Raw genomic sequence first — 14,404 nt, forward strand, 5'->3', positions numbered from 1 at the left:
TCTGGGCTTAGGCTTCTGGGGGTAGACTTAGGGCGGACTCGATGGTGTCAGGATCGAAACTTGCTGCCAAGATTTGGGCAATAAGGCAGGCTGATGACACAGGTTGGGAGCCACTGCGCTAGATAACTGCCTCTATGGAGGGGCCCTTAGTGGCTAGTCTTACATGTGCCATATAGTCAATGTAAACTTTGAAATCCGGAACTGATCCAATGATATGTACTGAACCAGTCAGCCTTGGTCCCAAATTCAGAATCCTGACAGTCGAGTAGATCTCTGACTTGTCTTGGCAGAATCAACACAGAAAACCAGAAACTTATTAGCACAAGAAAACAGCAGTGGAGGGGGAGGAGGGGAGAGCAAGTTCAATAAGCTGAGAATAAAACTGAGAAAAGTTTAGCCTTTCTACACCTGTTTTCATGTTGTGTCCACCATGTCAGAACACTTGATGTGAAGAGCAGCTTCGGGCCCACTCCCCACGTGTCCGAGTCTCCATCCGTGGGTCCTAGGTCCAGATGCTTTTGAGACTCCAAGGGAGATGGGCTGCAGCCGTGCAATCAATAGCAGTTCCCCAGCAAAGGTTGAGGGATCGATTCACAGCACGGCGGTTACTCTTGCCGAAGGCCCAGGAAGAAGCTTCTGAGTCGCTCGGCAGCAACTGGCTGGAGAGAGGAAGGCAAGGGACGCGTAGTGCTAATGCAGAAAGTTCTGGAATTTAAATTTGAAATGAATCCACAACGAAAATCTAAGAAAAAAATAACTAAGAAATATCATGATTTAATGAGAGACAGGCTTGCAGCATTGAGAAGGATACAATCCCAACAATATCTGATTAGGAACTTAAACTTAAATACACAGCAGTGACAAAACTAACAGCACCCTTACCCAATAGAAGATTAACTGCTTTAAAGCAAAAATAGTCCCCCTCTATGCAACATCTAACACGATATGGCAAATGTAAACACATAAAGTCTGGCTTTTAAGCAAGTCTGAAAGCCTATAAATATTGCAAATTAGCAAATGTATAAAGAGGGCCCTATCCAACAACATGCAGTTCAGTGGTGGAAAAAGTGAGGACTTACACATAGGCAAGAAAAACCAAATGCACAGGTGGTACCTGGCTCAATAGTAGTAAATGTGAGAGGGATCTAGCTGTCCCAGTGGGCAACCGCTTAAGTACCGGTATGAGCCAGCAGTCTGCTGCAGCTGCCAAAAAAGCCAACACAGTCCTAGACTGCATCAACTGTCCGGCACAGAGAACGAGGAACACTGACAGAGATCAAAGCACTGAAGAGTTTATTAGTGCTACCTACTGTATACAAAAGAATCTGGTCAGCTAATGGTCAAAGCTAAAAGGAATTCACCCAGGGCTGGATTTAAGTCTCTTGTGGGAGTGCAAAAATTCCAAGCGAAGGACGCGTTTAACCTGCCTTCAGGCCTGTGTGCTCGTCTCCTACTCATCATTCTCCTCTCCAACTTGGCCCCCTCCCTGCTCCATGGGCTCCTTGAAGCTGCCCCCCCCCGCGCATAGCCTCTTCCAAATCTGAGTCCTCACCTGGCACAGGAGGCAGAGAAGCCGTGGTCTCTGAGAATCCCCCTCCCTCGCTTCTGAAACAGCCGGCCGGACAGCGGGCAGTTCCTGGAACAGGGTTACAAGGTCCCGGGAGCAGAAGGCCCATCTTAAGCAGCCACTGGTTTCTCAGGGAAGCAGAGGTGAAATTGGCCAACCAAATCAGGGATCTGCATTCTCCCACAGGGCTTCGGGTTCTGGGTAGCCCCTCCAATGGTGCAAGCACAGAATTCCTTCACCTCTGAGTCCTGGATTTCTTCCACCTCATATTCTGTTTTCCCATATACAATTACTGGAGGTTGGGGGGGGTTGCTGGAGCCAATTGGAGAGGACAGACGACTCTCGTGCAGAGCTGTTGGGTGAGGCCTTTGGGCGTGCTCCATACAGAGCTTGGAAGGGCATCATTGAAATTTATTTTTATTTATTTATTTATTTTAATTCCATTTATATCCCGCCCTTCTCCGAAGACTCAGGGCGGCTTACAAGGTTAACAGTAATTGAAGGGTAGAGGGAGTTTTTATATGAAAATTCTGCTGGGGCAATGATGATGGCCAGTTGTCTTGTCTGTAGGTGCAATAACATCAGCTGGCCAGTCTGCTGAAAGAGGGGTTTGGACTAGAAGACCTCTAAGGCCCCTTCCAACTCTGTTATTCTAGGATTCTAACAATTCCAATCCAGGAAGCTGGTGCCGCTCCTCCTTCAGACTTACATATTCAGAGTGTATTGTGTTAATGTAGCCCCACAATATGTGTACCTGTTATGTTTTGCCAATAGACATACTTCTCCTGGCATTTGGGCTCTCTGACAAAACATTTGCATAACTACAAAAAGTTCTGCAAGTACAGAATACACCAGTTACTGTTAGCCTCCCCAGCAGGCCAGACAGGAAACATGACAGGATGAGCCGATTCGGCTTTATTGTGGAGCTAAATTAACAGAATCTTACAGGTCTGAAAGTACGAACTCCCATCGCCTCTTTTATCGTCTGATTTGTTAGGGAGGCCCCTTTGTGAGTTTTTTCCTCTGCCTGTTACGCAGCTGATGATTCCCTAGGCAGCCTCTCTCCCCATCCTTTCCGAAGCTCATTAGTTCCCCCTCTCCATTGCAAGCTATAAGGTTAATTGTCGAACCCCAGGCCGTTCCTCCACCAGCCCCACCCTGGACCTCCATGTTACCTGCTCTCTCATTCCAGCAACGGACCCAGAAGAGTTCTGGCTGCACCCTTCGTCCCCTGAAGGTTCTTTGCTGGCTGCAGGCAGGCAGGCACGCACGCACGCATGCACACACAAACAAAATGAATCAGCCTAAGCCAGTGGCAGGAAGGTACACTAAAGAAACAGTAATGCCAGAGGAGAAGAAAGAAAAGGGGGCCACACTCTCCTTCGCCAGGGCCCTTCGGGGCCCTTCAAAGCAACAGCAGAGGGGGGATCATTCAAATCTCGGGGAGGGGGCTTTGTTACGAAGGAAAGAGGCTGTGAGAGAGAAAGAGCGTTTCTGGAGTCCCAAGAGATGACACGGCTTAATCGAAGGAATCTGGCAAGGACTTGCTGGGGAGGTAGAGACAGGTGGTCCCCCAAGTAACTGGACCGTGTGCTAGGTACGGCTATGCAAGTAGTGGGAGCACCTCGAATCAGACCCAGAAGCGACCAGTTACCCCACAGGCAACCAGTTCAACTCAGGAAGCAGCTGACCGAGCGAGGCCTGCCCTCCTCTCTCTGCACTGCTGCCTTCTTGGCCAGCGGTAGTTCCCAATGGTCTCCAAGGGCAGCCCCATTCATCGCAGTCATCAGGCCAGGAGGTGACCAGGGCATGAGCGACTGTCTGAAGCCCCATCACCACCCCCATGACAGTGAAGCAACAAAGGGAAAAAATCTCAGTGGCTGGAATTCCAGAATAAGGCGATGCCTGGTACATTGGGCAAAGGTTTTTGGGTGCTGCTGCTGCCACAGTCTTGGTGGAGCCTTGGTGGAGCAGTGGGCTAATGCCTCCTTAGGTAACACCAGCTGCCTGCAATTAGTGCAGGTTCGAGTCCCACCAGGCTCAAGGTTGACTCAGTCTTCCATCCTTCCGAGGTAGGTAAAATGAGGACCCAGATTGTTGGGGTCAATTAAGCTGACTTTGTAATAATGCCGCTGGGGGGGGGGGGGCGAAAGCCCTAATAAGCAGGCATATACATAGAATGAAGGCTATTGCTAAGCACATTGGTTTGTGCTTCTTAGATTGTAAGCCGCCCTGAGTCTTCAGAGAAGGGCGGGATATAAATGGGATTAAAAAAAAACAGTCACAGCCCTTCGAACGAGGCCTGTGGGCAGCAGCATTGCTCAGGCCCTTTTCAGGGGTGCATTGAGGGGGCGCTGACAGGGGGCGCTGGCAAAACCTAAGGCAGCTTGACTTGGCACCAGTTGGGGGCCCGAAGGGAGCCAAAGCAGCTGGGTGGATGTGGCTACAACCTGGCGGAATTTCAATTCCCTTCAGATACAACAGGCTACTCCAGATCGCACAATGAAGCAACCTCAATTGTAGCAGGCAGCAGCACAAGCTGAGTCCTCAGGAGGGCGGGGGGAGAGATGCTATGTGGCACAGAAGTGGCACACCAGCTTCTGGCTTAATTTTAGGACTGCTCCAGAGTCATATAAGCATCATATAAGTTCACATAGTGTGGTGGGATGGAGGGTTGTTGTCACTGTGTGTTGGGGGGAGAGAGCACAGGGGGAGGCTCAGCTAATCTCAATGTACACATGTTGTACTTTGACAATAAAGGTTTATTTATTTATCTATTCACCATAAGGTTGAACAACGATATAGCACTTACTGATCTGCAAACTTTGAATTAAAACTATTGGATCATGGAGCTGCGCACAGACCTTTAAGCAGAGGGTTTTGTTCAGTTATGCTTAACATAAGCATAACATTTAATTTAAGCCACTGGTGGCTCTTGGGTCTCTGGGTCCTTCTGCTCAGTGACAGCAGAACTGATTAATGGAGGACTTTCTTGGCTCACCTTTCCATAAAAGGTGGGGGTGGGGTGGGGTAGAGAACCTTCTTGTTCCATTGCTCCCCTGGCGGTTTCCCAGGGGAGGGGGACACTCTGCCTCGCCCCCCCACCTTTCTCCTGAAGCCAAGAGACTGTCCTTACCTCACCCACCAAGAAAGGAGGAGCTTCGTGTTTCGCCCAACACTGGATGTGGCAGTGGGGCAGGAGGTCAGCTGCCTCCTCCTGGCTGCACGGTTCTTATGGGCTTATTGGCTTGTTGGCGAGGCGCAAGCATTTTGGTAGTGAGTGCAGAAATTTCTTTAGACCCACCACTGTCACTGACTGGATTTTTCACGTTTAGAATCTTTCTGGAGCATTTTTGGAGAATAGCTGTGCTTGTGAAGCACCAGATACTCATCTAGCCCTGGGAAAGCGTCTGTATTGACTGTCCACCTTTCGAAGCCCAGCCAGCCTCACCTTCCTGGCTGTTGCTTCCTGAGCTGCAAAGATGCCAGCCAGAGTCCCATCAGTCTCCACCCTGCATGTGCCACAGACACGTGCAGAGCAAAGGAATGTGCCGTGTCAAGGGGCCTTAGGGAGATTAATAAACCTTTCAGGAAGCATCTCCCTTCAGTGCTGAAGAAGTTTATGCCCAGCATAATTAATGGTCACCTGTGACTTCTTAGAGCAAGTGCTTTGCTATCAGTTTTATATTTGATCTTCCTGAAAGACAAAGGTCTGTGGGAGAGACACAGTAAGACGAAACCAGGTGGACATCCCTGGTGCAAAATTGTGGGCGCGAGACTCCTTGGGTGTAGCCACCATCCTAGAACTGAAGGAAGAAAAAAAGTAATGTCCTGGGTCAGACCTTACAGCCACACTAGGTTGGGTGACAATAATGAACATGCTCTTTTTTGTCATGTAAACACCAGAGGGAACTTGGAACTGGAAGATGGGAAGATTCTTTCAGCTCACCCAGGATGGCTTTGGGTTTGGTTTGCACGCACTGCTTGCAGCCTTCGCTCTTGGCTCCCGGCTCTGGTCCTGGGGGAAGGCCTGGATCCAGGCTGCCTTTCCCACCACCACCTGTTCTGTGGGGAAGAAAGTGTCTGGGCAGTATCACAGGTGCTTTGGACCCTCACAAGTACATTGAGACCCTCTTACCTCACTGAAGCAAGAGGAAGCTAGGATTGACCTCATGGGTGGCACTGAATGCAATCCTGATCAATCCAAGGAGAGACTCATTTCACTTCTGCACCAATCTGAGCCCGTGGGGGCCCTAAGACACATGTAGAGGGTCTCAGAAATGACCCTCTCTGAATCTCTTGGGCTGGGAAGGGGGAGAAATATACATTCAGACTCAGGATTCTGTTAATATAAACCTTTAAAATTAGTTCATCTGAGCCTGCTTCCTGACTGGACCACCTTGCAAGGCTGACACTCGCCTTTGGTTCACCAGTGATATTCTAATGCTCAGCCACAAAGTCCAGGAAAATGAAAAATGCTTACATGTGCTCAGCAAGGCAAGTAAAGCAGTTGGCCAAAAGATCAGCAGAAGCAAAACTTAGCATGTAATAATAATAATAATAATAATAATAATAATAATAATAATAATAATAATAATAATAATAATAATAACAACAACAACAACAACAACAATAATAATAAGTTGGAAGGAACCTTGGAGGTCATCTAGTCCAACCCCCTGCTAAGGCAAGAAACCCTATACCATTTCAGACAAATGGCTGTCCAGTCTCTTCTTAAAAACTTCCAGTGTTGGAGCATTCACCACCTCTGGAGGCAGGTTGTTCCACTGGTTAGTTGTTCTAACTGTCAGGAAGTTTCTCCTTAGTTCTAGGTTGCTTCTCTCCTTGACTAGTTTCCATCCATTGCTTCTTGTCCTGCCTTCAGGTGCTTTGGAGAATAGCTTGGCTCCCTCTTCTTTGTGGCAGCCCCTGAGATATTGGAACACTGCTATCATGTCACCCCTGACCCTTCTCTTCATTATTTTTATTTATTTATTTATTTTATTTTAATTCCATTTATATCCCGCCCTTCTCCGAAGACTCAGGGCGGCTTACAAGCTTACACATACCCAATTCCAGCAACTGTTCCCTATATGTTTTAGCCTCCAGTCCCCCAATCATCTTTGTTGCTCTTCTCTGTACTCTTTCTAGAGTCTCGACATCTTTTTTACATCGTGGTGACCAAAACTGGATGCAGTATTCCAGGTGTGGCCTTACCAAGGCATTGTAAAGTGGTATTAGTACTTCACGTGATCTTGATTCTATCCCTCTGTTAATGCAGCCTAGCACTGTGTTGGCTTTTTTGGCAGCTGCAGCACACTGCTGGCTCCTATTTAAGGGATTGTCTGCTAGGACTCCGAGGTCCCTCTCACAGTTACTACTATTGAGCAAGGTACCCCCTATACTATACCTGTGCATTTGATTTTTCCTGCCTAAATGCAGAACCTTACTTTTTTACAATTGAATTTCATTTTGTTAGATAGTGCCCAGTGTTCGAGTCTGTCCAGATCCTCCTGTATCTTAAGCCTATCTTCTGGAGTATTGGCTATTCCTGCCAGCTTGGTGTCATCTGCAAATTTGATGAGTTCCCCATCTATCCCCTCATCCAAATCGTTGATGAAGATGTTGAAGAGCACTGGGCCCAGAACAGAGCCCTGGGGCACCCCACTACACAATTCCTTCCATGTAGATGCAGTTCCATTGAGGACCACACACTGAGTATGGCCTGTCAGCCAGCTACGAATCCATCTGGTGGTGATGCTATCTAACCCACATTTTTCTATCTTATCAAGTAGTAGGTTGTGATCTACTTTATCAAATGCCTTACTGAAATCCAAGTAAATTATATCTACAGCATTCCTCTGGTCCACTAGTTTTGTCACTTGGTCAAAGAATGCAATAAGGTTTGTCTGGCATGATCTGTTTTTGACAAACCCATGTTGGCTTTTAGTGATAACTTTGTTCGCATCAAGGTGTTCGCTGATTTGTTGTTTATCTTTTCCAGAATCTTCCCAGGTATTGAGGTCAGGCTGATAGGTCTGTAGTTTCCTGGATCTATTTTTTTCCCTTTTTTGAAGATGGGAACTACATCAGCTCTCTTCCAGTCCTCTGGTAGTTCCCCAGTGCTCCAGGATCTTTGAAAAATATAGTTCAGTGGTTCTGAGATCACGTCTGCCAGTTCCTTGAGAACCTTGGGGTGTAATCCATCTGGTCCTGGTGATTTGAACTCATCGAGGCTGGACAGGTGCTCACTTACCATTTTCTTGCCTGTCTTAACTTGCATTTCTATTCTGTTTTTTATGGCACTGGTTTTGGTAGGTTGGACTGTTTTTTTCCTTTGTGTAAAGACAGATGCAAAAAAACGAGTTAAATAGTTCTGCTTTCTCCCTGTTGCTTGTCACCTTCTTGCCACTTTCCCCCACTAATGGACCAATCATTTCCTTAACTTTTTTCTTGTTTCTTATATGTTGAAAGAAGCTTTTTTTGTTATTTTTGACTTTGGTCGCAAGCCTTAGTTCATTTTGAGCCTTAGCTTCCCTCACTTCATCTTTGCAGGCACGGGCTATATGCTGATATTCTGCCTTAGTTATGTGCCCCTCTTTCCACTTCTTATACTTGTCCTTTTTATCTTTCAGTTTATCAGAGTTCTTTATGCAGCCATGCTGGTTTCTTTTGAGAGCTGTTATTTTTCTTCTTTGTTGGTATTGTGCTAGACTGGGCCTTTATTATCTCACTTTTCAAAATTTCCCAAGCTTCTTGAGTTGTTTTCCCCTTTAGGACTCTCATCCATGGAATTCTTCCCAAGGTCTCTCTAAGTTTATTGAAATTAGTTCTTTTAAAGTCCAAGACTCTAGTTTGGCTGTATTCTATTGCTTGTGCTTCCATAATCTTGAATTCCAATATTGCATGATCACTTCCCCCCAAGGTTCCTGTGGCTTTGACACTTTCTATCATTTCATCTCTGTTAGTGAGAATTAAATCCAATATGGCTAATCCCCTAGTTCCCTTCTCTACTTTTTGGGAGATAAAGTTGTCTGCTAGGTTTGTCAGGAATCTGTTAGATCTTCCACTTGGTGCAGAATTTGTCTCCCAGTTGATATCAGGGTAATTAAAGTCCCCCATTACTATTATGATGCGCTTCCTACATACCTTAGTTAACTGACTAGCAAAAAGTTTATCTATTTCCTCTGCTTGGTTGGGCAGCCTATAGTATACACCTATGGCAATGTCATTTTTTCCCCTTTTATATTGACCCAAATACATTCATGTTTACAGTTTTCATCATTGTTGTGCTCTATTTCTGTACAGATAAAGTTATTTCTTATATATAGAGCAACTCCACCTCCTCTTTTGTTTAGTCTATTTCTTTTAAATAATTTAAATCCCTCTAGCTGTGTGTTCCATTTGTGGGTTTTGTCCCAGCATGTGTTTACTTGCTACATAACTTGTGTGGTGCCTAAGTTCCCCTATTTTCTTAGATTGCCAGGGACAGTGATGTTCTGTATCAATTAACTCACTGTCCCCGTTGTTTAAATATTCCTTCAGAAAAGCCGTGAATTTATTGCCAAGTAACTCAGTCCCTTTCTTGGATGGATGCAGACCATCTCTTTTGTACATTTTTTCATTGGACCAGCTACAGACATCGTGACTAATATAACCAAAGCCTTCTCCTTTACACCACTCCTTTAGCCACATATTAAATTCTGCTATACGCTGGCCTTTTCCATTTTGCTCCTTATACACTGGTAAGACCTCTGAAAAAGTGAGCCTACAGCCTACTCTGCTGAGTTCCTGCCCCAAGCTCTGTGCAATCCATTTTGCCAATACCATGAAATTTGGAAATAAGCTAATTGCTAGAACTTTCTCTGAGTCCACACTGTCCCCCGAGAGATGGGTGACCCCAAAATAAGAGCAAACACTCCCTGGTCATTTCAGCAATGAACTGCAGATGTGAAGTGTGGAGCTTACCGAAATCAGTTACAGAAAAGCTTCAAGTCCTGCAGCATTAAAGGAAAGAAGAACGCCAAGGATCTCTCAAAAGCGAAGAAATTCAAGAGTGGACTCCCTTCAGTGGCATCACAACGGGGTTGTGAATGAGCAGCGCACGCTGTATGTTCACCTGACAAGGGTGGACATGAAAAGGAACGTGATGGTGGCCTTGCAATTGCACACACCCGCTCAGACAACCTCTTACAAGATGGACTACAAAAATATAGGGAGGCCTTAACTTATGAGCACAATCAGGACCAGAATTTCCATTGCTAAGCAAAGCAGTCAGAAAGTACGATGTCACATGATTGCATTGCTTACTGATGCCATTCTGGACAGTCCCAGTTATCGTCGTCACTCCAAATATGCAGGTCATTAAGCAAGGAGCCCTGGATAAGGAATGTGGGGGTGCCACAGAAGAGTTTAAGAGAACCCGCCCAGCAGCAGCACAAATGCAAGGAGGCTGGGAACGAATCCGCTCCAGCTCTGGGGGTACAAGAAGCCCCTGAGCCACCATGCAGCTCAAAGCTGCCCAGCCCACCCACCTGGCGCAAAGCTCCAGCAGCCCAGGGTAAAGCAGCCTAAGAAGTAGAATAGAACAGAGCTGGAAGGGACCTTGAAGGTCTTCTAGTCCAGCCCCCCTGCTCAAGCAGGAGAACCTATACCATCTCAGACAGGTGACTGTCCAGCCTCTTCTTAAAAACCTCCAGTGATGGAGCGCCCACGATTTCCCAGCTGCTCGGCTCTGCCCTCTGCCACAGCAGCTGACCTCCGCTGTCCTCGTCCTCCCAGCCTGGCCCTTTGCAAGGCAGCTGCTAGCCGTTTCTGCCAGAGGCCACGTGTGCCAGTCTCTGAATTGTGCTGTTCTTCAAATTGCACGTGGCCACGTCCAGTCCTAGGTGGCCTTCTTGTGAGAAGGCTTCAAGGCCTCTTGAGGCAGCCCCCTGTGATCTGGACAAGGCCTCTGCACAGCCTGCGGCTGCCTTGCAAAGGGCCGGGTTGGGCATGCTGAGTCAGCAGAAGGACTGAGAGTTGGCACAGGTCAGCAGGGGTGGCAGGATGCCAGGGCACATCTGAGTATAAATGGGGTGGGTGGGGTTGGAGCGCCCCTGTGGCTGTCCGTGCGGGCAGGCTGCCAAGCACCCGCATTCTGATCAATGGGCTGTGGGGGCAGCTGCAACCACCGTTACCCGCTGGGAGTCCGTGCAGGGAAAGGCAGAGAAGTGCTGCTACTCTGCCGCATCCTGAACCTTCAGCAAGAGGCCGGTTTTCAACATCTTATTTGTTTATTTACTTATAAAGGGAGTCCTCAACTTACCACGGGCCACCTAGCGACCACTCCAAGTTAGAACAGACTTACCTGGGGTGCAGGAGAAGAGGCAGCGCCCGAGGGTGGAGTCTGGAGTCCTTACTTTGCCAGAACCTCTTGCCCTTCTGCAATTCCGTTGACTCTGACCTAGCAACAATTCAGTGCTGACCTAGCTAGATTCTTGTGAGCTTCATAAATCTGAACTGGAAGTTAACATGTGGTCCTGATTCTTCACGCCTGACAGGGGCTACTTACAACCTGGATTCAAAGTTCTGACAGTCAAGCATCACGTCACGTGAACCCACTTCAGGCATTTGACAACTGGGCCACATTTGCGGCTGTTGGCAGTGTCTCCTGGTCAAATGACCAACATTTAGTTCCGTTTTCTATCAAAACGGGTTCACTTAACAATCATAGTGTTCACTTAAAGTGTGGTTAATGACCACTGCAAAAAAGTCATAAAAATGTAACTAACCCTCTTTATGGCCATCATGAGTTATGACTGTGATGGGCAGGCTCCAATACAGTCATAACTCGAGGGCTGCAAAAATGTAAAAACAAGAATAGGGGGGAAAAATAACAGCAATTTTAAAATAAGAGTATTAGGAACGCAGAGTAAAAAGAGCAGGAAGCTGAAGGCCTTACACTTGGTAATCCAAATGTGGGAAGCAACACACACACCCCAAGTCCAGGGCAGAGTGGTTACAGTCTCAAAGCTGCATTGTCGAGACACACCGGACACTTTCTGTGGTTGATGAGTTCAATAGTTCTCTTCATGTTGCACTAATGTTCCATTTTGCAAGCTTGAGACTGAAATTTATGATGTGTAAGAAATAAGGAAGGAAGATAAGGAAACACTCCCTCAAGTGAGAGGCACCGAAATCTTTGGCCCCTACTCTGAAATACGGTCTTTGGGGCCCTTGATGCGCTCAGAGCATGGTTGTTTTCTTGCAGACAAACCAGGTAACACCATCAGTGCTCAGAGCGCACCAAGGACCCCACAGTTCAACCCTGAGCTACAAATATTCTCTCCTACAGATATGGTCTTCGAATGCTGCTCACAGAGACCCACCAGTAAGTATCGGGAAACCTGAAGCACCACACACAATTACAAACTCCCAGCCATGGCTTGTGGCACAGTTGTTCAGCTAGCCCACTGATTTTGTGTTGCTGGCTGCTGTGGGGAAGAAGTGAAAGACAATGTTGTTCTTCCAATGCTTCATCAGTAAAACCTTGTTCCCGATATCGACATTCATAACCTGCCCTTGTAGACAAACCAGCACACACAGTCAAAAGGTCTCTCCCCGTTCTAAGATGGCCGAATGCCGCTTCTATCTGGGTCACTCCCCGTGTCTCCACCAGGATTGGCTGTGAGGAGATCTGTCATCCTTGCTCCATGATTTATGCAGGACTCAACGATAATTTTATTCACGTTGGAGGATAATCACCAGCTCTGTTATTAATGTCTCTCACTTGCCCTCAGGGCACCACAGCTATAAGGTTAAAATATCAACAAGCAATAAAACCTGCTTTACAAACGAGCAACACGTGGAGAGGAGCGAGAGACGCTTCTTCCCTGCCTGGCCTCAAGTCTCGCATGCTGGCTCTGCAAGGGCTCCCCGGCCCCCAGCAGTTTCCTACCGATCCACTTATGGGAGCAACGGGGTAAAGAAAGCTTCTCCCAGGTTCCCCAGATTCTTCATTTTTATCTCTCGTGAAAAAGTAAGAAAAATGAGGAAATAATAGGATGGTTTTCCCCCGTCAGGCAACCAGCCAGCCTTTTAATCAACTGCTTGAAGGACGGGACATGAATTCCCAGTGGGGACAGCTCTGAAGGCCAGTCCGGGTTCTCTTCAGGAGGGCTCAAAGAGCCCCGAAGAGCTTCAGCGGAGGGCAACAGGGACGTTCGGGGAGCAGAACAGAGAAGGGGGTCTAGGACAACCCACCGCAGCAACTGGCCACGGCAACTCACCGCAGGACGAGAGTTACCTAATATTGAAGAAACGGTGGGATAGTCATTAGAGAGGGTGCCAGAGGAGGAACAAAATGGAATGTGAATGACAAAATTCTTATTAAAATATTTTAAAAATTATTTTAAATAATTAAATTGAACTGTCCTGTGGCGAGTTATCCCACTCCAGCTGAAGGAGGCTCATGCCAAACTTTGTTTTTCTCTCTCGAGCAACGTGGACGGCCAAGCTCTGCGCAGCAGCTGTGGAGGCCACCGGCAGAACTGAGGATGTATTACAGTTATTATTTATGTTTTATGTTTTCGTTGGATTTGCGCTACGAGCATAAGTAAATAAAATTAGATGAAAACCGTTCCATTATTTCTGCATACTCTTCTTCAAATTTAATTTAATTATTGTGTCATGTTTTATATCCTATGCTATATTTTCACTTTGTAGGGTGTAGTCTTTGTATTATTAGCATTAAGAAACGCTATACCGAGATCTTCGTGTTTTAATATGATGGTGCCAATAATGCTTGCTTTTAGGTATGTTTAAGGTCTCGCAGGTTTCAGTGTTATTACTAAAATGACTCCACCGTAATTCTTACTGATGTCTTATGCTGGTTTATGACTGAAATAAAGATTTATTTTGTTTGAGTGAATGAAGGAGCGATTGAAGGAGCTGCATATATTTAGCCTGAAGGAAACACGACTGAGGTATGATGAGACGGAATTGCTTTAGACCGCCCAGAGTCACTTTTTGTGAGACGGACAGCTCTTTGAATGTGACAAAATAACCAAATACCACTATGCAGGAAGGCCAGTCCGGGAGCTGCTCTGAGTCCGGGCAGAGGGAGGCAGATTTGGAAGAGTCTTTCCCAATAAAAGCAGCTCAGCAGGAAAAGCGATTCCCGGAAAACTGGCTGGCTTCTCTTTAACTGGGCTTATTCCAGCGTCGTCTGCCAGGGGAGCTTTTCACTGGGATTCTTGCGCTGAGCGTGAGCTGGGATCACCCCCGTGTGCAGTCGAAATCTTGCCTGGTGACCTTGGGCCGGTTCCTCTCTCAGCCCAGCTCACTTCTCAGGCTCCTGTTGTGGGGGAAAGCGGCTCACTCCTCCACAGGTGCCGTTCAGAGGAACAGCCACCTGGAGTCAGGCAAGGGGGGGGCAAGCATCTCTCTCTCTCTCTCACTTCTGCCCGGATTTGGCTCTGGCTCCAGAGCCTCCCACCCCACCCCACCCCCACCTGGGCTCAGAGATCCAACCTGCCCACTCTCCGCACTGATCAGGGCCACGCAGGAGACAACGTGCCTGCTCTAACAGCTTCATAGCTCTTCGGCATTCGGTGGCCTTCACAAAATGGCCCAAGTCCCATAAGGCAGCAGCGGAACTACAGCTTACTCCCTTGGGAGGACTTAGCAAGGCTGGGGCGGCAGCAACCGGCAAATGCTTGCCTTTCGGACATTGCCTGGAAGGTGGTTGGCTTGAAATTCCCATGCAAAGCGGCTAGTGAGCCATGTCACTCTTTTTACCCAGTGCAGCTAAAGCTTCTTGAGTCGGCACTTCAGAGAAGTGTAAGCAAACAGATC

General features: G+C 47.2%; 1 long non-coding RNA gene across 1 annotated transcript; it reads right to left on the reverse strand.

Annotated features, from left to right (window-relative positions):
- Nucleotides 1-413: 413 nt before the first annotated feature.
- On the reverse strand, nt 414-4,970 carry LOC308673853. Its single transcript, XR_014027756.1, has 3 exons — nt 4,704-4,970; nt 1,553-1,636; nt 414-757 (listed from the first exon to the last, which is right to left on the reverse strand). It is a non-coding gene; the product is annotated as an uncharacterized lncRNA (long non-coding RNA).
- Between the last annotated feature and the right edge of the window lie 9,434 nt (nt 4,971-14,404).

Source organism: Vipera berus, assembly GCF_964194415.1.
Source record: "Vipera berus genome assembly, chromosome: 13".
Classification (NCBI taxonomy): Eukaryota; Metazoa; Chordata; class Lepidosauria; order Squamata; family Viperidae; genus Vipera; species Vipera berus.